The sequence below is a fragment of the Rattus norvegicus genome, chromosome 4 (assembly GCF_021556685.1).
Source record: "Rattus norvegicus strain SHRSP/BbbUtx chromosome 4, alternate assembly SHRSP_T2T, whole genome shotgun sequence".
NCBI lineage: Eukaryota > Metazoa > Chordata > Mammalia > Rodentia > Muridae > Rattus > Rattus norvegicus.
Window position 1 is genome coordinate 102,545,917 of NC_141537.1, and position 24,548 is coordinate 102,570,464.

The window sequence follows — 24,548 nt, forward strand, 5'->3', positions numbered from 1 at the left end:
TCCTATTGTATAACTATACCACATTTTCATCTTTAATTCTTCAGTGGAGAGGCATCTTGGTTAGTTCCAGTTTCTGGCTATTATAAATGAAGCTGCTATGAATATTGTTGAGCAAGAGGTCTTGTGGTATGCTGGTGTATCATTTGTATATAAGTCCAGCAGTTGTATAATCTGGATCTTGTAGTAGACTATTTGAAATTATCTCAGAGTCCACTGAACTGCTCTCAAAAGTGCTTGCACAAGTTTAAAATCCTGCCAGCAATGGAGGAATGTTCCTGTTACTCCACATCCTATCCAGCATGTGATGTCCCTTGAGTTTTCATTTTAACCACTCTGCAAGACATAAGATGTAGTTCCATAGTCATTTTGGTTTGCAGTTCACTGATTAATAAGGGTGTTGAGAATTTCCTTAAATGCTTGTCAGTCAGAGATTTCTCTGTGGCATACCTGTTGAGCCCTAAAGCATATTTTTATTGGAATGTTTGGTTTGTTGGTGTCTAATTTTTTGAATTCTTTATATATGTTGGATATTAGCCATCTGTCAGACATAGGGTTTGTGAAGATCGTTTCACATCTTATCAGCTGCCATTTTGTCCTATTCCTTACAGAAAGTTTTCAGTTTCAAAACCTTGATTTTAGTGCTTAAATTATCTGGATATACTTATGTATACTCTCATATCATTTGCAAATAGTGATACCTTGTCATCTTCTTTTCCAACTCATACCCCATTAATCTATTTTTGTTGTCTTATAGTACTGGACTTCAAGGACTATATTGAATATACACAGAGAAAGTGGACAGCCTTGTCTTGTCCCTGATTTTAGTAGAATTGCTTTAAGATTCTCTCCATTTAAATTGATGTTGGCTATTGCTTACCATATATTGCCTTTATTATATTTAGACATGAACATTTTATTCCTAATCTTTCAAAAATTTTTATCATGATGTGGTGTTGGAATTTGTGAAAGGCCTTGATTATCATGTGTTTTTTCTTTCAGTTTTCTTATATGGTGAATTACACTGATGAACTTTCATATGTTGAACCATAATTCTATTACAGGAATAAAGCCAACTTGGGCATAATGGATGATATTTTTTATATATTCTTGGATTAAGTTTGTTAGTATTTTATTGAGTGTTTTTGCATAGATACTCATAAGCAAAATTGGTCTGAAATTGTCTTTCATTGTTGAAACTTTGTATGGTTTAGGTGTCAAGGTGACTGAGACCTCATAGAATGAATTAGGTAATGTTTCTTCAGTACAGTTTTTATGGAATAGTTTGAAGAGTATTGGTATTAGTTCCCCTTTGAAGGTCTGGTAGAATTTGGCACTAAAACCATCCAGCCTTGGGCTACTTTTAGTTGTGAAACTTTAATTAGTGCTTCTATTTCCTTATGGGTTATAGGGTTACTTAGATTGGTTACATGATATTGGTTTACCTTTTATAGGTCATACCTATAAAGAAAATTATCCATTTAATTGAGATTTTCCAATTTTGTGAAGTGTTTTATTTCTTTTACAACCAAAACAATACTTTCCTACCAGTCCCTCAGACAGAGTCACTCCTCTGTCTGTACTTTCCTTTCCCTCTAAGAAAATGGGGATCCCAGAGTATCCCCAACCCAGACCCATCAAATCTCTGCAGGATTAGGCACATCTTCCCCAAGGAAGCCAGCCCTCTGCTACATAGTTGCTGGACACCTACGTTCCAACCTTTGTATGCTCTTTGATTGGGGGCTCAGTCTCTGAAAGTTTCCAAGTTAGTTGATACTGCTAGTTTTCCTGTGGGGTTCCACTTCACGTCATAGTCTTCAAACCTTGCCCAAATATAAGGGTCCCTGACTTCTGTCCAAATGTTTGTCTGTGGGAATCTGCATCTGTCTTAGTAAGCTGCTGGGTAGAGCCTCTCAGAGGACAGATATACTTGGATAAGGTCTATACATATAACAGAGTATCAGTGAGAGTATAAGAGATTAGTGCTTGCATGTGGGATGGGTCTCAAGTTGAGCCAGTTATTAGTTGACCTTTCCTTCAGTCTCTGCTTTATCTTTATCCCAGCACTTCTTTCAGATAGGACAAACTTTGGGTGCAATGTTGTATGGGTGGATTGGTGTTCTTATCCTTCTACTGGGGATCCTGCCTGGCTACAGGAGGTAGCCTTTTCAGGTTCCATGACCGCACTATTAGGCATCTTGGCTAAGGTTGTAGCTGGAGATTCTAAAAAATGCACCATCCCACACTAGAGCACCACAGTCCACAGGCACCAATGGGCTGTTATAATCCTAGCAAACTCTATGGCCCAGAGTTCTCAAAATCTCTCCACCTGTCTCACTATGTTCCCATGGCATGTCGCTGCCACACTTCCTCATACATCCAAATTCCATGACTTGCTGGGGTAATCTGTCACTTTAGCTTTCTCTGGATCTCAGTTGAGTCACTGTGCGAAGGAAAACATCACACAATCTTAGTTTAGAAGCAACAGGCAACAACTGCAGGCCACAAACCTAACATCCTAATAAGTAAGTCATACTAAGTTAAATCCTCTGGTGGGCCACTAGTTCATTACTTCTTGTACCTCAAATTTCCAAAAAAAAAAAAACCTGCAAGTCCCTTTTTTCCTCTCTTCCCCTCTCTGACCTACAAGTCCTGCTTACTCCTTGTCCACTGATTGTTACCTAGACATCTTAATTCATTAGGGGAATAGCCTAGCCACAAAGTTCACCCACATTTACTCCTTGGAGTGTCCCCCATCCAAGGTTTCTGGGACTGCCTAGAGTTTCCCCATAGCTCCCAACCCCAGCAGCTTCAGATTTCCATTGAATATCCTGGCCCTCTGTGCCTCTCTTCTGTCTCTCCCAAATCCTGCCCTTCTATTCTTCTACCTGAAGATATCCAGTTAGACCAGCATCATTCCTTGAAAATGGTTTCTTTAGTCCATTCTATGGTTTTAGCTTCTTTGTGAAAAATCAAGTTTCCATATGTCTGTCGGTTTATTTCTCGGTCTTCAATTTTATTCCATTGTCCAACCTATCTGTTCTGTACCAACGCCATGCATTTATTACAACTATTGCTTTGTTCTACAGCTTGAGGGCAGCAATGGTGATTTCTCCAGAAATAGTTTTGTTGTTCCTGATTATATTGGCAATCCTAGGTCTTTTATTTTTCCATATGAAGTTGAGAATTACTTTCTAGGTCAATAAATAGCTGTGTTGGAATTTTGATAGGAATTGCATTGAACTTGTAGATTGCTTTTCACTATGTTAACCCTACAAATCATCAATGACTGCAGTAGATTTTTCCATATTCTCATATCTTTTTCAATTTCTTTATTCAGTGAAGAAGTTCTTCACATTCTCATACAGATCTTTCACTTGCTTTGAAAGTTAAACCAAGATATTTTATATTGTTGTGACAATTATGAAGAATGCTGTTTCTCTAATTTCTTTCTCAGCCCATTTATGAACTGTATAAAAGAAGGCTACTGACTTCCTAGAGGTAATTTTATATCCAGACGCTTTGCTATAGTTGTTAATCACTTGTAGAAAGGTTCTGGTAGAATGTTGTGGTTGTTTATGTATACTTGATATCGTCTAAGAATAGTGATACCTTGGATTCCTCCTGTCCAATTTGTATCCCCTTGATTTCTATTTGTTGTCTTATTGCTTTAGCTAGAACTTCAAGTACTATTTTGAATAGATAGGAAGAGAATGGGCAGCCTTTTATTGTTCCTGATTTTGTGGGATTGCATCAACTTTATCTTTATCTTTAACTTTATCTCCATTTCAATTGATTTTGGCAATTAGCTCACTGTATATTGCTTTGATTATGTTTAGGTAATTGAATCCATGTTCTTTCCAAGACTTCTAAAATGAAGGGGTGTTGGATTTTGTTGAAGGCTTTTTCAGCATCTTACGTTATGATTATTTGATTTTTTCTTTCAATTTGTTTACATAGTAGATTATGTTTATGGATGTTCATATATTGAACACTCCTTGCATTTCTGGGATGAAATGCATTTGATCATTGTGAATGATGTTCTTGATATGTTTTTTATTTAGTTATGAGAATTTTATTGAATACTTTTGTGTTCATGTTCATAAGACAAATTGATCTGAACATAACTTTCTTTGTAGATTCTTTGTGTGAGTTGTTGTTGCAGGGTGACTGTTGCCTCACAGAATGAATTAAGTAATGCTCCTTCTGCCTTTTTTTGTTTGTTTGTTTGTTTGTATTTTGGGTAATAGAGGAGTATTGGTATTAGCTCTACATTGAAAGTGAGTAGATTATGTACTAAAAACATCTGGTACTGGGCTGTTTTTGATTGGAAGGCTTTTAAGGACTGAATCTATTTCAAACCTTATGGGGCTGCTTAGATAGCTTACATGATTTTGATTTAACTTTGTTGGTATCTGTCTAGAAAAAATATCCATTTCTTTTATATTTTCCAGTTTTGTGGAATACAGGCTTTTGAAGTAAAATATAATGATTCACTTTTTGTTTTGTTCCCTAGTTTATATTGTTTTCTCTCCCTTTTCATTTCTGGTTTTGTTAATTTGGATATTGTCTCTGTGCCTTTTAGTTAGTTTGGATAAATGTTTGCCTTTCTTGTTGACTTTCTCCAAAAACCAGCTCTTAGTTTTGTTGATTATTTGTATTTTTTTTCTAATTGATTGATTTTAGTCCTTATTTTGATTATTTGCTGCTATCTCTTCATCTTGTGTCTGTTTGCTTGTTTTTGTTCTTAAGATTTCCAGTGTACTATTGATTTGTTAGTATGAGATCCCACCAAATTCATCATGAAGGCATTTACTGCTATGATCTTTCCTCTTAGCAATGCTTATATTGTGTCCAATAAATTTGGGTATGTTGAACCTACATTGTCATTTAATTCTAGAAAGTTTTTAATTTCTTTCTTTCCCTAACCAAGTGATCATTGATTAGAGAGTAACTCAGTTCCATGGGTATGTGGGTTTTCTGTAGTTTCTGTTGATGTCAAAGTCCAGTCTTCATCTGTGGTTGTCTGATAAATTGTAAGGAATTATTTCAAACTTCTTGTATCTGTTGAGATTTTTTCCTGATTATATGGTGATTTGGGAGAAGGTTTCATAATATGCTGAGTAAAAGGTATATTCTTTTTGCTTTGGGGGTGAAAGATTCTGCATGTCTGTTAATTCCATTTAGTTCATAACATCTGTTAGATTCATTGTTTCACTGTTTAGTTTCTGTTTCAATAACTTGTTCATTGGTAGAAGTTGGGTGTTGAAGTCTCCTACTATTATTGTGTGGAGTTCAATATGCAATATGAGATTTAGTAAAGTTTCTTTTACACCAGTCGATGTCCTTGCTTTTCAGGCATATATGTTTAGAATTGAGATGTCATTTTGGTGGATTTGTCCTTTGAAGAATAAGTGTCCTTCCTTATCCGTTTTGATTACTCTAGTGTGAATGTCTATTTTATCAGATATTAGAAGGTCTACTCAAGATTGTTTCTTGGGTCTTTTTGCTTGGATAAACTTTTTCCAGCCCTTTTCTCTGAGTCAGTATGTACCTTTGTAGCTGAGGTATGTTCCTTGTATGCAGCAGAATGAAAGGTCCTATTTACATACCCAGGTTTTTAGCCTGTGTGTTTATATTTGTGGATCGAATCCATTGATATTGATCGATATTAATCAGCAATGGTTATTAGTTTCTGTTATTTTGATGTTGGAGGTGGTAAGGTGTATGTGACTCTCTGCTTTTGCTGTGAGATGATTAATTTCTTTTGTTTTCTTGAATATAGTTCATCTGCTTGTGCTGTATTTTTCCTTCTAGTATCCTGTGTAGGGCTGGATTACGAGAAATCTATTATGTATATTTGGTTTTTGGAATGGAATCTCTTGGGTTTTTTTCATCTATAATGTTTCATAATTTGACTGGGTATAATAGTCTAGACTGACAACTGTGGTCTCTTAGGCTTTGGAAGACATCTGTCCTGGACCTTATTGCCTTTATAGTCTCTGTCGAGAATTCAGGTGTAATTCTGATATGTCCACCTTTATTTATTATTGGATCATTTTCCATTGCAGCTTTTAATATTCGTTCCTTATTCCATGCATTTGTGTTTTCATTATTATGTGGCAGGAGAATTCTTCTTTTCTGGTACAATTTATTTGGTGTTCTGTAAGCTTTTTATATATTTATAGCCATTTCTTTCTTTGAGTTAAGGAAGTTTTCTTCTATGATTTCCTTGAAGCTGCTTTCTGGTACTTTGAATTGGGAATCTTCATCTTTTTCTATTATTATTTTTCATAGTTTTGGACTTTGCAAACTGTCCCAATGCCCTCCATATTTTAAGTTAGAAACTTTCTACATTTGGCATTTCCTTTCACCAATGAATGGATATCTCCTATGGTATGGTATCTTTCATACCTTAGATTCTTTCATCTCCTGTATTTGGTAATAATGCAAGATATTGAATGAATTCTCCCACTATTGATGTGTGGTGTTCAATGTGTGACTTATGCTTTAGTAATATGGTTCTTTTTACATATGTGGGAGACCTTTTATTTGTGACAAAGATAATCAATATTGAGATGTTATCTTGGTGGAGTTTTCCTTTGATGAGTATGAAGTGTACTTTCCCATCTCTTTTGATTAATTTTGGTTTAAAGTCTATTTTACTAGATATTAGAATGGTTGCTCTCACTTGCTTCTTGAGTCTATTTGCTTGAAAAATCATTTTCCAGCCCTTACTCTGAGACTAATTTTATCTTTGTTGTTGAGGTCTGTTTCTTGTATGAAGTAGAATGATAGATCCTGTTCTTTTCTGTACATTCTGTTATCCAGTGTATCTTTAATGAGGAATTTGTTCCATTGATCTTGCTAGACATTAATGACCCACGATTATTAATTCCTGCTCTTTTTATCTTTGTGGGGGTTGTGTGTTTGTGTGTGTGTGTGTGTGTGTGTGTGTGTGTGTGTGTGTGTGTGTGCATGTGTGAATGTGTGTTTCCTTTCTTTTGGATTTGCTAGTGTAGATCTTTCTCCAAAATGGGCCACATAGTTGGTCAGAAAGCACGTCTCAACAAACACAAGGAATTTGCAATAACTCCTTGTATCTTATCAGACTACTATGGATTAAACCTGGACTTTTACCACAATGGTATCAGCAGAAATCTTAGAAACTCATGGAAACTGAACAATGAAAAGTTAATGGTCACCAAATCAGGGAAAAAAAAGATATTAAGGACTTTCTAGAAATCATTGAAAATGAGTGAAGTACAGAGCTTAATAGAATTCTCAACAGAGGAATCTCAAATGGCTAAGAAGCATGTAATGAAATGTCCAATATCATTTGTTATCAGGGAAATGGAGATCAAATGACTCTGTGATTCCACCTTTTTATCATTTGGACATTTTATGTATTTATATTTCAAATGTTTTCTGCTTTCCTGGTTTCCTTTCTGGAACCCTTTAACTTGTTCACCCTCCCCCTGCTTCTATGAGGGTGCTCCTCCTCCCACATACCTACCCTCACCTCATTATCCTGGCATTCTCCTATACTGGGGAAAAGAGCCTTCACAGATTTATCAAGAACCTCTCCTCTTATGGATGCCAGACAATGTCATCCTCTGTTACATATTCCACTAGAGTCATGGGTCCCTTCATGTATATTGTTTGGTTGGTGGTTACATCCCAGAAAGCTCTAGGGTATCTGGTTGATAGATAATATTGTTCTTCCTAAGAGGTTACAAACCCCTTCAGCTCTTTTATTTTTTTTCTCAAACTCCTCCATTGCAGTCTCCCTGCTCAATAAAATATTTGGCTATGAGCATCTACCTCTGGATGTATGACAGGAGACAGCTATAAAAGGCTCCTGTCAGCAAGTATTTCTTGGCATCTGCAATAGTGTCTAGGTTTTGGTATCTGTATACAGGATGGATCCCCAGGTGGGACAGTCTCTGAACGGCCTTTCTTTCAGTCTCTGCTCCAATTTTTGTTCCCATGTTTCCTTTAGACAGGAGTCATTCAGGTTAAAATTTAATGATGAGTGGGTGTCCCTATGCCCCAATGTGGGATGGGGCTTATTTAACCTTTGAATATGGTCTCTACAGGTTCTTTCTCCCCTTTGTTGGGCATTTTAGTTTATCTCATCCCTGTTGGGTCCTTGGAGTTTCTTTTTCCTGGCATTTGGGACATGCTAGTGGCTACACCCCTAGTCAATATTCCTATTTTTGAGGAATATTGAAACTGAATTGTAACCTCCTTTAATAAGGCAGGAATTCTTGTGGGAGTAGGGGGCTTCAAGTCACCTGCAAACTCTGCAATCCAAAATGTGTCCTGTCTACAATATACACAGAAATGAAGGAATAACAGAGACTGTGGGGATGGCCATCCAATGACTGGACCATCTTGAGACCCATTCCTGGAGATAGAGTCAACAGTGTTGATGCTATACTTTCAAACAGGAACCTACCATAACTGTCTCCTAAGAATTTTTAAGAAAAAGTACATGGAAGCAAATACAGATATTCAAGGCCAAAAATCAGGCAGAGATTGGACAATCTTGAGAAGACTACGGGATAGAATTGGATTAGCTGGAAGGCTGAAGGATGTAACAAGAACATCTACAGATTTAAGTAACTCAAGCCCCTGAGGGCTAATAGCCTGAACCACCAACCAAAGAACATGCAGGGGCAGGACCTAGGCCCACCACATATTTGCAGCATATGTGCATCTTGGTATACATGTGTATACCCTAACATGATGTATACCCTAACATCTGAAGAAGGGGCTATCTGATTCTGTTGCATGCCATTGGATCCCCTTCCACAACCTAGACTGCCTGATTGGCCCTCAGTGGGAGAGAGGGTGCTTAGTTGTGCTGGGAATTGATGTCCAAGGGTAGGGTGGTAACCAAGGGAGTCTTCTCCTTTTCTAAGAAGAGTCAGGAGTAATAGGGGTGGAGATTTTTAAAGGTGGGATTAAGAGGAGAGGAAGGGTGTTGTGATTGGGATATAATATGAATAAATACTGAATTACAGAGAAGAAAAGAAGAAAAAGATAATATGGATAGACATCTAAGTATTTAAAAAGTTAAATGAAAATTTAACAAAAATGCATACATCATTAAAAGGAAGCAACAGAAGACAAGAAGTTAATGCAAAATTATTTTGCTTAAAATCTGCAACAATAAACTAGATTAATGAGATGAATTTCTCTATTGCTCCAGAGCCAATACCATGGCTAGTAAACTAAAAAGATTAGAAATTGCTGGCACTTGGAAGTCTAAATAAACCACTCATCCACCCAGATGAGTGTAGCCAGAGTTCTCAGTTGTCAACAATTAGTCATGTTGCCCATGCTCTTCCTCTTGCACAGACACAGAGTGTTCTGCTCCTCTCCATATAAACAGCACATTAGCAGCTGGGCTACCTCAAGCAAGACATTTTTTGTTAGGGTCTGTATCACTGTGGGAGGAGCATGGGTAGCTTGCATGCAGTAATAAACTCCCAAATCCTCAGCCTCCACTCCACTGATTTTGAGTGTGAAATCTGTTCCTGACCCACTGCCACTGAACCTGTTGGGGACCCCAGATCCCAGGTTGGATACCAAATAAATTAGAAGCTGTGGAGATTGGCCAGGCCTCTGTAGATACCAATATAAATAGGTGTTTCCAGCACTATCTAAGAGACTCTGACTTGACCTGCAAGAGATGGAGACCGATTGTCCAATGGTAGCCGATAATGTGGATGGAGTCTGGGTCAGCACAACATCACCTTTGGTTCCTGTAATTATAATAGAACAGTGCGAAGTCATTTGCAAATTTCCCAAGCAATCTTTGTGAATTACTTTTTGTTACTTATTTCAAGTGAGATTCTGGTATGTTTTGTGATTATTAAAAATGTATCAAATGCTTTTTTATAAAACAATTCAGTTGAAGATCCTAAAGCTCATACACCTTCCCATCTACATTAGAATCTTCTTAGCACAAATCCTATCTCATCTGTAATTTCTCATTATCAAGTAATAGAAGCTCATGTGTCCATCCTAGAAAAGAGGACCTGCCTTACCATACATGGACAGCCAACATGGGCAGTCAGAACTCACCCTCCATTCTTCTCCTGTACCTCATTCTCTACTTACCCAGAATCCAAAGCAATAATAAAAACAGGGACTGGACAGGACTCATCGTTTTCAGGAGATGAAATTAGAAGTGGAATCACTGAAAGCAAGAGTACAGCTGAGCTTTTATCTCACTACAGCAAGGCAAGGACATCCCTGGGGAACAATATGCAAACAACCTGCCACCAATAGAGGTGTTTATAGGGGACAGTTTGTGGGGTTCTTGTATTTTTAAAATAACTCACACAGGTCTTCTGTAGAAGGAGTGAATGTAATTAAACAATATGTCTTGACTTATGGGAGACTAGCAGGTTGCTGAAAGACTGGCAAAGTGGTTCAAATCCATTTTGTTTTTATTATAATTTCTTTAATCTATTGATGAAGATTTCTGGTAATTCCCCAACTCTCTCATGAATAAACAAGCCTGGAGGTTTTTAACAGGGAAAGGGGTTTTAGGAAATGAATTATTTGTTACAGTTTTTCTATTTTCTTGAGAGAGGGGAAAAACACATGAGGGAAACTTCATATTGTAGGGAGACTGTCATTATTTAGGCTGGGTGTACATTTTCTATTTTTACCTCCAGACTGTCCACCAAACAAATTAGTCTGTCATTAAGTGGGCTCCAATACTCTATGTGAATAATAGAAAAATCTTGATAAAATCAGGTGGACTTTTGCCAAGTCTAAGCAGTTGGAGATGAGCAGGAGGAGACAAATAAGAGTAGAGCAAAAACTCCATCTCCCTTTCTATGGGTATCTTCAGGAACACTCAAAGGATGCCTACTTCTGAAAAATGCTCTCAGTAGGTGGCGCCAAAAGCAAAACAGCTGTGATAGCCCAACCTCTTACTTCTGCTTCCCTGTAGGGTGTCTGTTATGACAGGTATCACTGTAGACTTGGGAAGTTACTACAGTCTTGGCTATAAAAATTTCCATAATTTTCTTACTCCAACATGCTGCTGAGAGGAAAATCCGTCACAAACCGACTATAACTAAACCTTTAGGAGACAATGTCTTCCAAGATGGATGCCAAATAAATTCGAGGCCTAAAAGCTTTCCCTGGTTTCTGCTGATAAGAAACTATGCCAATGGCAAGTGGTCTCATTAAACTGATTAGTGACAGAGAGAACAGACACAGTGGGAACAGAGTTATCTAGATGTCACATTGTGTACCTGGCATTGGAAATGCAAACATGCATTGTTATTCATACCACTGGAAAAATGTCCTTTAAAAACATGCAGCATTGATTATAGTATTCCAGAAACTTCTGGACACTAATTTTCCTCACCTTAGCAAAGTACCAGGAGATCTAAGGGATGATTTCTTTCTCAGTCAATTTGTCCTATGTATAGAGGAAATTTACAGATTTTTTGCATCAGTTTTCTATCTTGATACCTTGCTGAAAATGTTTATCAGCAGCAGAAGTTTTCTGATGGAGTTTTTAGTAGTTTTATGAATAAATTCATATTATCGCTCAATAAATATATTTTGAATTCTTCCTCTCCTATTTGTATCCTTTTGATCTCTTATCAATTGTATAAAGGAGGGTCACTGATTTCTTTGAAATAATTTTATATCCAACCACTTCGCAGTATTTGTTTTTCACCTGTAGGAATTCTCTGGTAGAATTTTGGGGCTTGCTTATGAATTTTATCTGTGATGTTTTATATATGCTAGGCCCAGGGATTGGCACTATTAGAAGATGTGACCCTGTTGAACTATGTCTTTCACTGTGAGTGTGGGCTTTAGGAATCTCATCCTAGCTGCCTAGAAGCTAGCATTCTTCTAGCATCCTTCAGATTAGGATGTATAATAGTTAGTTCCCCTTGCACCATGCCTGACTGGGTGCTGCCACGTTCCCACCTTGATGATAATGGACTGAACCTCTGAATTTGTAAGCCAGCCCCAATTAAATGTTGTCCTTTACAACACTTGGCATTGGTCATGGTGTCTGTTCACAGCAGTAAAACCCTAACTAAGAAGTTGGTGCAAGGGACTGGAATATTGCTGAGGTAGGCCTGTCCATGCTTCTGGTTGGAAGACTGTGGATTTTGGGACATTGGATTTGGAAAGCAGTCGAATGTTTTAAAGCAGTCCTAATTGGTTATCCTAGTAAGAGTATGGGAGACTTAGTTACAAAGAGTAATTTGAATTGTACAGACCAGGCCCAGGTTTCAGTGGAGAATTTCAATATGTGGTCTAGAATCTGTTTTTTGCTGTATTTTAGTGAAGAATATGACTACTTTTTGCCCTTGTCTGAAGAGTGCATGTTGATACATCAAAATTAATATTTTATGCCTTATAGAAAGCAAGTCATTTCACATTCTCACCATTGTCAGAGAAAGAAATGAGCTCTGAAAAGAGAAATAAAGGAAACACGGGTAGCTTTATTTAGAGTAAAAGGAAATATGCCCCATTATGTGGCTCTTATTCCAAATCAACGAACACCATCAAGAACTATACCAACTAAAAGGCACATTGACCTGTGCTCTGGCTCCATGCAAATCAACAAGATTTAAGAGAATTTGGCACAGCTATAGAGTAAGTTAATCACAGGCAATCAACATAGGTCTGGGATCCTAAATATTCCAGGTCATATATAACTGCAAGAACATTACTTCTCTTTGTAAACCATAGTGTATATTATTTCTACTTTCCTATGAACAGTGTGATCTATGGTTCTACTCACAGCTCATGACCTATAATTTTCTCCCTCTCTATTGGCCATCTCCTCATCTAATACATTGTGTCCATTCTTCTCCATTTTTCTTCCTGAATAATACGATTTCTAATTTTGTGACACTCTTCCAAAAAATATTTTTTTGTTTGGTTTCCTTCCATTCTCTATACTGATTTGATACCAGTGGACTTTTGTTTTTAATGGTGCTTTGTTTGTTTACTATTTCTAGCTTGTTAAAAAATTCTATTGTTGGTTCTTTGGGAATTTTACACCGTATATCCAAATCCCATTCATTTCTCAGTCCTTCCATGTCAGTCCTCCATCTTTGTTACCCCTTCAAAAAAAGGAAATTTTTAAAAATTAAAAAATATCTACTTGGAAAGATTGTAAAATATTGATTTAGCTCCCTGACATTGCCTGCCTAAGAAAATTACAGGACATGTTCTAAGAGAATTTTGGCTTGTGAAAGCACCCTCGGGGAGCTGAGAGAGGAATTGATATTGCATGTGAAAAAGAGTTTGGAAAGCACTGTAGAAATAGTTATTACATGAGCTTAATCAAAATATTTTGTGAATTAAGACAAGTTAAAAATATTAACGTTACTATGACCTGTTTAGCACCTTTATGTTCATGGTAATGCTTTAACCACAACTTTTTTCCTGGACAACCTGTGACCTGGAGGTTTTTCTGAGAGTAAAAAGTTAATGTATAGCTTACTTTTATATGATTTTATGTGTGCATTCTGCTTTCTGGTCCCATACATAACATGAGTGTTTTAGGAAAAATAATGGACTTGAGGAAAATAATGAAAAGGTACTTGATTATATATTATTGTATAGCAAGGAAGTATGTGAGAAATAAAAGACTACGGTGAACACAAATCCAAACCTATTGTTGAGACCCATGAAACAACTTATGATGGTTCTCAGAAGTAATATTTCTCAGTGTTAGAGAATCTAAAATGTGAGAATACTTATATTTAATCTCCAAGTCTCAAATAATTACAGAGGAAAGTGTTCAACTCCTTCTGATAATTGTGGTCTGTTCGTTTTCTCTGTAAAGTCCATCTGCTTTTTCTTCATGTATTTTAAAGCTGTTCTATAAATGCCTTCTTCATCCAATAGTTTTTCCCCCTCTGGTATTCAAATAACCATGCAAATATATTTTTCGTATATTCATGATAGAGTATTCTATTCCTTTATTTATTTATTTATTTATTTATTTATTTATTTATTTATTTATTTGGAGCTGAGGACTGAACCCAGGGCATTGTGCTTGCTAGGCAAGCGCTCTACCCCTGAGCTAAATCCCCAACCCCTATTCTATTATTTTTTAAGCAGAGATTTATTTAACATGCAGTAGTTTATTCCTCATTCAAAGAATGACTTTAAACTTCTAATCACTCTATTTCACTCCCCAAGTGCTGATGTTGTATGCACGGTTCAATAGTATGTGAGACAAAATACCCCAACTGAGGATTCAAGGCATTCTAAACAAGTACTTTATCACATACTCTGAATTCCCACACTTATGCTTAATGTTTTAACAACCTATAAAGTTAAATCATGGTTTTATATTCTTTTACTTCTTACTGAAAATGTATTTTTATATTTATAAATAATTTACCTTACAACCCCATCACAGCCTATGTTCCCTCCTCTCTTCCCAGTCCCCAAATTCCATCCCCACTCCTCCATTCTTCTGTCCATCCCTCTCCTTGAGAAAGGCTTAGAAAAAGAAGCCTTAGAAAAGCCTTAGATCATCTTAGGCTCTATATCACCCACTGCTTGGAGTCCCAGTTAACATGATTCTAATAAGTTCCTGGGTGTTTCCATTGTCCCGGGTCTCTAGCTCATCCCAGACAACTCATCCCTACCAATTACAGTTCTCCTGTATATATCCACTGCCCCCAGCACATCTAATTGCAGTAGGTCTAGGCTCTCCTGCTCTCCTACCCTAGCTAGGTAAGGCAGCCCAGCTATAGGAAAGAGATGCAATGATGGACAAGAAAATCAAATAGAGCTCCTACTCTTCCTGTTAGAGTTCTAAATGAAAACCTAGTTGCACAACTGTTACACGTGTGCCAAGAACCTAAATCCACTGCATGGATGCTCTCTGTTTGGTCATTTAGTCTATGGGTCTATAGGGGCCCAGGTTGGTGGATTCCAATTCCATGTTTTCATGTGGTACCCTTGACTTTTCAGGCTCCTTTATTTCTTCCTCTTCATCTTTCGTAGAATTCTCCAAACTCCATACAACAATGTTGCACCCTGGGTCTCTGTATCTGTTTTCATCAGTTGTTGGGTTAATTAATACTGTCAGGGATTCTCTCTCTCTCTCTCTCTCTCTCTCTCTCTCTCTCTCTCTCTCTCTCCCTCTCTCTCTCTCTCTCTCTCTCTCTCTCTCTCTCTCTCTGTGTGTGTGTGTGTGTGTGTGTGTGTATCTCAAGCAAGTTAGTCATTTCTTGATCATCCTTTCAACCTCTGTAGACTTGTTGAAATAGGCGTGTCACAGTAGATGTGGGCTTTAATACCCTCATGCTAGCTGCCTGGAAGTGACTTTCCTTACAGCTACCTTTAGATGAAGACATAGAACACTCAGCTCCACTTCCACAATGCCTGCCTGAACTATGTTTTGTTCCTGCCTTAATGATACTTAATGGAATCTCTGAAACTGTAAGCTAGACCCAACTAAATGTTGTTTTAACAAGAGTTGCTTTGGTCACGGAGTCTGCTCACAGCAGTAAAACCCTAACTAAGACAATATATGCTATCAATTTACTCTGATGTTTATATGCATGCTTATTTTTTGTCTAGATGATCTATCCAAATGGATTAAAGTTTATCTGTGTTTTAAAATGAGTTTTGTTTTTTTAATGAAATTGGGTATACCAGAGTTTGATACATACATGTTTCAATTCGTAATGTCTTTTTGGTTAACTGTTCTTGTTCCCTTTATTAAAATAAAATGTTCCTTTTTATCTCCTCATTAGATTTTGTTTGAAGTCTATTTTGCTAAAACAAAGTTAATGATGCTGCTTGCATCATTGTCCTCTTTGATTGGAGTACATTTGCCCATCCTTTTACTCTAAGATGATGCTTCTCTTTAAAACTAAGGTTTTGTTGCATGGATTATATAGATAGATGCTTTTTTCTTAATTCATTCAGTTAGCCTTTCTCTTTTAATTAGAGAACTGAGCCACTGACATATAAATTTATGATTAAAATGAAAGTATTAGTTGTCACCATTGTGGGATTTTTAAGTGTTCTCATTTGTGTTCTCAGTAGCACCTTGTATCTTATAATTAAGTTTTCTTTCTACAGTCTCTATGCTCATTCATTGCTTCTGCCAAAAATATGGTTTCCTGTACATTCTTAGGTTTGATTTGTTAGATTTAACAAAATTAAATTGTTGGCATCATGATACGTTTTTGGTTCTCCTTTAATCATGGTTGATAATTTTCTTGGTATACTAGTCTAGACAGGATACCGTGGAATTTTAAGACTGGAAATGCATTTCTCCAGGCTCTGCTGGCTTTTGATGATTCAACTCAAGAAGCAGCTTTTATTTTGATGGGGTTTTCTTTTTTGTGATTTGTGTTTTTTCCCTTGATGCTTTCTGTATACTTTCTTGGTTCTGTATATTTAGTCTTTTAAAAATGATATGTCATGGTGATTTTCTTTCCTGATCTTTTCTTTGGATGTTCTGTAAGTTTCCTTTATCAGTATGAATGTAGCTTTATTAGTTTGGGAAAACTTTCTTCTATGATCATATTGAAATTCGGTCAAAGGCTTTAGCTAGGAATTGTTCTCCTTCATTTATACCTATAATTTGAAAATTTGGTATTTTTCATGAGGTCCCATATGTTGTGTGTTCTAAACCTGTATTTCTTTAAATGGTTCCTAGTCCTTATTTATTGTCCCCGCCAGTGGGGACCCAGTTATTCAGGGTCCCGAAGAGGCTTTCTACCTGTGGGCCAAAATGGGGGTGAAGAAAAGAAGGAGACCAAGCAAAAGTTCTGTTGTCAAGGTCTCGTTTATTGAGAGAAATGTACAGCATTTAAAGCTCTGAGGCAGGAATAGAAGCAGGAACTGAAGCTTAGGGTGAGGGAGTTTGGGAAATGCCCAAGGATATAAGGTGAATCACTACACTGCAAGATATCCTCCTATAACAAAGAGGCAACAGTCTCCTGGGGACCTGTTCTTTGAGCTATGCAGTCACAAAGCGGCTAGGCCCAAATCCAATATGGCTCACTACAATTTATTTTACATTCTCGGCTTTATCTTCAAGTCCTGATTGTCTTTCTTCTTTTTTTTGAAAGACAATTTCATGTAATATATTCAATCACAGTTTCTTGTCACCCAACTCTTCCCATATCTTTCCCACCTTTCTACCCATCTAACTCTACCCTCTTTCTTTCTCAATTTCTTTGAAAAAACAAGCAAACAAAACAACCTAACAAAGAAGTGAATATTTAAACAAAATTTCTGATGGAGGTGATTTGTCTTGGCTTCCATTAAAACAATATTTAAAAAGAAGGAAAACAAAAAGAAACACTCTTAAAAAGTCTGTGGGCTTAATATATGCACCAAAGCCCTGTAAGACAAAGTTGTCCAAATGAAACAATATAAGACAAAAATCAACAAATATAGCATTGCGTTCATTTTATGTGGGCCATCTAAATCTGAGCATATGACCTACCTATAAGTGTGGTTTCAATTCCAAGAGAGACTTCATTGGATAGAAATAATATGTTTCTTTTCTATGTGGATACCAATGTAGATAGCTTCTTGGTTGAGCATAGGAGTTCATGTTCACTAAGTCCTCTCACTACTGTGAATCTGTCCAGAATGAACTTGTGTAGGTCCTGTGCATGCTGCAACAAAAACTATTTGGAGTATTGTTGTGTCTGGGGGACGCTTTTTCTTTGGAATCATCAGCCTTTCTAGCTGGTACAATCTTTCCACCTCCTCTTCTACAGAGCTCCCTGAATGTTGAATATGGGAATTTGATGATAACATCACATTTATAACTGGATGTTTCAATATCTCTCATTCTCTTCACATTTTCCAGTTTTATATCACTGTGTTCTTTCTCATGATCTGTTGAGAGGAATCTTCTCTGATGATGGCTGAGAGAGGCACTGATCTGTGTATACCTAGCATTCTTAAGATTCATTTCATTGCTATTTTCATAGAGGAAAACTATATTTAGTTTTTCATAGGCCCATGAAATATCCAGACCCAAGTTCTGGGAACCTGAGCAGTTTCAGGTATGGGTTCTATGTTTTAGGATGGGAGTTGAATCTAACAGAGAATGCTTGGCTATTCCTACCATTTCTGCAACTGTTGAACAAGCATATCATGTAGTCAGTTCTACAATAAAGTTCATATTGTCCAGTTTTGTAGAACGTTCTATGAGCTGCTAAGAAGAAGTTACATTTTTTTTGGCGTATGGCTGAAATGATCTGATAAAATCTCCTTGGTTCATTTCCTATATTGTAGAGGGCCGCAATAACATGCGCGACCATTAGATGGCGCTGGCTTCCACTGCGCCCCACATGGAAGGCCAAGTCAGTCAAGATGGCGCCAGCCTTCCCTGAGCCAGCTGGCCCCCCTATCAGGAAGTTAACTATGCGCATGTGCAAGAGTGCCTTCCTGCCAGGTCTTTGCCCATTCCGGGGCGTGCCTGATGAGATCATGAGTAAACAACCAATCAGGCGTTGATGCGTGCCCGAGGGTTAAATAGGCGCGCCTGGCTGGCGCGCAGGGCTTCTCCATGAGATAGGAATAAAGTATCACTCATAGCAAGAATTTCTATGTCTCGCGTGCTTCTTGCCGGCGGAAAGTCACGCGCGGGACATTTGGTGCCGAGAAACCCGGGACAAAAACATCGCCGGCGCTACGAGAGGCCTCCGTTTCACGGAAGAAATTCAGAAGCTATGGAATACAGGTAAAAAACTCTGAGAGACCATGGCTAGCCTTGATCTGCTCCAACTCAGTCCCCTGCCGGACGCGGCAGGTGCCGCTGTGGTTGCTCTGGCAACCCTCGGGCTTTTTCTATTGACCTTTGAGTTTCTAGCTACCGCCAAACGGCGTCAGAGGTCGCGTGGGAACTGCCCAGCTGTAACAGCAAAGCGGAGAGCGTTGGGGGCAGGGAGAGACAGTCAGTCAGAAACAGAGGATAGTGAAAAGTTGCAACGAGGAAAGGATCCTGATCGATCTCAAGCACCAGGCCCCCCTGCGGTCTTACCACCGCCAGGGGTGAAAAATTGGGGAAAGAATGCCCCGGGTGAGAAGGGAGGAGGTAAAAGGAACACAGTATTTTGGGAGAAAAACTTTGTCTTAGTGCTTATGAAAGGTGTAATTAAGCTCCCGCGCCGGCTCTGGGGATGCTGCGGCATCCGGGTGCTGACGCGACAGCTTTACAGAGTCATACTGATCAGATTTGATAGAGGCAGACCGCCTGAAAATTTATTCAGGAGAATCAAACAAAAGGACATCTCAGTCCCCGTGCACAGCCTGATAGAGTTAATGTAATTGGGTTGTGAGTAAAAATACTCCGGGCTGTGTTTCACTTCCATACCATTGGCGAATGTCGGTCATACTGTTCAGATATCTCTCAGTTTCTTACAGAATTGGGTTTCAACACGTTGGTGGACTAGTCCAGGAATTGAGACAATCCATCGCCCATATCAGCTCCACTCGATGGATAGTCGCCGTGAACACCATCTGGCTTTTTCCCCTCTTTGTCTATTGTTTGTCTCTGGTGCACCAGGCTGTCCATGTCTGTCAGTTTATGTCTGTGGTTTTTGTTTCTCGTTGCTTAAATGTTTTATGTTTCGTGGTCAAAAGAAAAAAAATGGTAAAAAACTTTATCTGCTGGTCGTGCACACCTTGACTTGGTTTTAACTCGTTTCAAAAAGGAACAAATGAATAAAAAACAGTTTCAATCAGGTTTTTGAAGCCCTGTGCCTAGAGCCAGGTGTCTAGATTAGCTGGAGAAGCTGACCAGAAGCTAAGCGTCTACACGAGCTGATCTTAAAAGCGCCAACAGCTTCTTCATACAAGAGTTGATAGCTGTTTCTCTTAAAAAAAAAATCCCTGACTTATTACTTGACTCAACAGGTGACAAGGTGCTTCTCCTAAAATCATAACAAAAGGGTAAAAATGGTGTTTGGTCTAAATATTAAAGATAGGTGTAGCCATTTCAATTTTGTTTCTTATTGGTTTTATATGTATAAATATGCTCTACTTGCCTTGGTTGTGGACTATTGGCTTTCAAGTTATTGGATATGGTTAAAAGGGTATAATATTGGTAACAGAAAGTTGACATAAAGCTAGTAATCTGGATGGAGTCATTTTAGATAGCGTGTGACATGGGCCAACCTAGGGAAACAGGTCTAAATTGAGGTAATGTTTTTATGGAATTCTTATGCTAGAAACCAGGCTTCTAAAAGAATTTAGGACATTGTCCCTGGTTGAGGTGTTGGAGGCCACACCTTTGTGAGTCCAAATGTAAGAATTGACAGTCAAACTTTGTAACATAATAGATAGACCTGTGGTGCCTTGGAGACTAGATTGTTTGTTGGAGGTTGAGTTTTGCTTTCCAAAGCTGTGGCTTGCCCAGAAGTTATCTGTATTTTAATGCTAATTCCACTGCCCCAAAAACAGCTGCCTAATAAGTTTTACTTTCCAAAGTTGTGGCTTGCGCAGAAGTTATCTGTATTTTAATGTTAATTTCCACTGCCGGGAGAACAGCTGCCTAGTCACGTACTCAGAATTCAGGTGACCTTGTGGCTGTGTTCTGGTGTTACAAAGAGAACTTAAAGATTGTGATTTAGGATTGCCAGTGTTACATTGACTAACTCAAACTTATTTTTAATTAAGGAAAAATCAAACAGGTAGAGATTGTTACAGGATTTATAAGGATTGATGAGGTTTTAGAACTTGTGAGAGCATTACAGCCAGTTTCCTTACTCCAACTGCCATGTCAAGACAGATTTAGAGGATTGATTTTATACAATTTGTTTTCGTCATAACAATTGTGAGTTTTCATTTCGTGAGCTTGCTTATAGTTTCAGAGAGCCCATAAAGTGATATCATTAAGAATGGTTAACAGCCTCATATTAGGTAATTTTGTTGCTTCTTCAGTGTAAGAAGTTAGAACTTAAATCTTTCTATGTATATGGAAATGTTTACTACAAACCTTTGCTCTCAAAATGAGCTTTAATATTTGGGGAGTAGCTGTTACCCTACTCCAGAAAAGAATATTTGAAGCTAATTTTAAGCTTCTAAAGATATGTTAATTGGCTAAGTACCTCACCTTACCAGAGGACTTAGGTCTTTGTTATGCACATTGGAGATAAAGCTTCAGCTGTGTTAGTACAGAGTTGTGGACTAGAGTCATGGAAGTATTTTAAATAGAAACCTGGTAAAACATATCTTATTCCAAACAACAATTAATTGGTTACTACTAAATACTGATATTTGGCCTATCACATATACAAATTTTTCAGACAAAATTGATAATTTTATTCTTTACATGTTTTTGTATTTCCTGTATATTTGTACGTACAACCCATAGGAAATGCGCTTACTGTATTTATAGGTGGTTCATCTAATGAAAAGGCTACATGTATGATTGGATCACTTGTTTATTCTCTTGAGTTTCTGTTGCTTCAGCACAGATTATTAGATTACGTCCTGTAGCCACTGTTTTTAAATCAAGCTTTCTATTCATATACTGATAGCCAATGTGTGGCTTGTGGTTTACAATTGATTTCAATTACTTAATGCTTTATTAGAGACAGGTTTTCTACTTGAAATCAGTGAGTGACGATTTCAATGTGAATTGTCTGACAACTCATTGTCCTTTCAGTGCTCTGGCTCAGACAACTAAACAAAACCATAGACCCTGCTCTTTAAAAATGGTAATAGAGTTGATAACACACCCTCACGAAAAGAGGAAGACTCCATTTGTTTACTTTCAACTCCCAGCCTCACCCTGCCAGCTCAGAGATTTCTAGTAAGACTAAATCTGGACAATATTTACAAGATTTGACATTTCTAATTAATGCTTATGTTTAGGTAAATAAAGTTTGTGAGGTGCTAGAAAAATGGCTTAGTGGTTAAGAGCACTATATACTGTTCCTTTATAGGACATTTAAAAACTCAAACTGGATTTTCTGGGCTCCTTAACAAGGGAGGACAAGATTCCAGACAGATTATAGGCCTTACATAGGAACAATTAGTCAAAAAATCTCATTCTTTATATATTCAATACAATTATGCTAGAGACAATAATTTGGTATACAAGTCAATTTATAAATACAAGTGCTCAGTGTCCTCAACTTAATCCTCGAGGACTTACCTTAATAAATAATATCTTTACTATATCTTTATAAATAAAAAGGGGGAGTTATCCCTGTATGCTAAATAATGCTCCTTTTATTTCAATTTTAAAATATTTCAATTTTAAAAATTTGGATGCCAAAGTTTATGGCACCCTACAACTAGGCATACTTCTGCCTAGGTGAAATAGAGAGATCCACTTATTGACATGTTCCTGTCCAGATATTTTATATGGGGAAGAGGGAATGTTTGTGTTTTTTCTACAGGATGCTACAGGAGTGTGCCAGCTGCCTGAGTGTCTGGTGAGACATGCTGATCCTGGGAGCATGAAGATTCAGCTCTCGTGGTTCGGGTCCCTGGAGTCATTCCTCTGCCCTGAGAGGAAGATAGAAGATTTCCCTTCATCCTTTGTCATCACAGAGACTTTGCCGTTGCTGCAGTCAGTGTTACCGCCACGTGTTCCCGTCCCATTGTGGCCTACGCTCAGACTCTGTACACTGCTGTTTCCTGGAGAAGACTGAACTCTAGCTGTTACCCCTGTCCTTTCATTTCCCTGGTGACTTTTGCTGCCTTAACTGGTAACTGGTGTTGTCATTTTACAGACTATAGCTTCACAGAAAGCTACCTGTGTAAAGCTACAGTGACTGGAGACCTCTGTCCTGGTTATACAGATCTCAGAAATGGTTCCATTGTCTGCTGGTTGTTCCAGAGAAAAATGACTGATCCTGAACTGTCCTGGAAAAGACCTTGACACTTTCGCTGCTATTGTAGCAGCCATTACTGCTGCAGACATTGTGTCTGCAGTGTCTGGAGTTATCCTCCCCCAATCTATTGTTAGACAAGTACAGTGGGTGAACTTTCTGGAGTAGTTACTAACAATTGGAAATTCTAAATTTCATTATAGGAGTGGCTTGACCATGGCCCTTGGTGGCAACAGCTGAGGAGGACCATATGAGGTGCCCACTACTTATCGGGAGTGGCTCTGTCTGATGCAGCCCTATGCTGTGGATCAGTGTTCATACTATGGTTGGTTTACAAACTCAGATCTCAACAGTAACATGACAAGGCCGTTATCACTCAAGCACTTGCAGCCATTTGAACAAAGGGCCTCACCTGGAATTTGGTTATCTTGTTCAGGATTTACTCTGTATTTGAGTTCCCTGCTCCTGCACCCCATGGACCTGTGGGTCCATTGCACTGGGAGGAGAGGGATACTCTCTGTATCTGAGTTCTCTGCTCCTGCACCCCATGGATCTGTGGATCCATTGCACTGGGATTGAGAGAGACTCAGTGATTTCCTTTGATCAGCCCTTGCACATCGCTGAGGTTTCCTCATTGCACGCGATAGGGTGATCATTTCTGCTATAAAATTATAATTATAAGGGTGAGATGTAGAGGGCCGCAATAACATGCGCGACCATTAGATGGCGCTGGCTTCCACTGCGCCCCACATGGAAGGCCAAGTCAGTCAAGATGGCGCCAGCCTTCCCTGAGCCAGCTGGCCCCCCTATCAGGAAGTTAACTATGCGCATGTGCAAGAGTGCCTTCCTGCCAGGTCTTTGCCCATTCCGGGGCGTGCCTGATGAGATCATGAGTAAACAACCAATCAGGCGTTGATGCGTGCCCGAGGGTTAAATAGGCGCGCCTGGCTGGCGCGCAGGGCTTCTCCATGAGATAGGAATAAAGTATCACTCATAGCAAGAATTTCTATGTCTCGCGTGCTTCTTGCCGGCGGAAAGTCACGCGCGGGACACTATATGACATTATTCAATTCCCCCATTCTCTAGGAATGATGACTTATGTATTGGCAAGTATGGAACACTGAGATCACTCATTATCATTAAGTGAAACTAAATATGGGATTTTAGCTGTAACAATAATTCATTTATGAAAGTTAGTGTTTTTAGGTTTATTGCATTAAGAATTCTAAAATCCCTTCCTGTGTCCACATGTGCCCAGAACTAAGGCTGTCCTACAGCTCTCCATACCAAATCGTTCCCAGAAGTGATCTCAATCCTAAGCCCACAGACGGGGTCACCACTTTTGCTCCAATAACTTTCCAAAGAGGGATCCAACAGTAGGACACAGGGGACAGAAACCATGGAGCAGCCTGGCATAGGATGCTTCCAGTCTTAATCTGTGCCCAGAGTTAAGGCTGTCCTACAACCATCCATATCCAAATCCTGCCTGGAGAGAGAGATGGTCTCCTACGAGTGCTTTCACTCCTAAGATCACAGATTCACAGGCCAACAGGAGGGACAATCTCCAGTCAGAAACAGCAACATTATTTATCAGAGATAACCAGATGTCAAGAGGGAAGCAGAACAATGTAAGCAACAGAAATCAAGGCTACTTGGCCTCATCAGAACCCAGTTCTCCCCACACAACAAGTCTATGATACCTAATGC

The 24,548-nt window shown here is 38.4% G+C and overlaps 1 long non-coding RNA gene across 1 annotated transcript; it reads left to right on the forward strand.

The window, feature by feature from the left end:
• Window positions 1-18,556: 18,556 nt before the first annotated feature.
• Window positions 18,557-23,844, forward strand: LOC148006295 (uncharacterized). Its single transcript, XR_015686667.1, has 2 exons — window positions 18,557-18,739; window positions 19,413-23,844. It is a non-coding gene; the product is annotated as an uncharacterized LOC148006295 (long non-coding RNA).
• The last annotated feature ends 704 nt before the right edge of the window (window positions 23,845-24,548 follow it).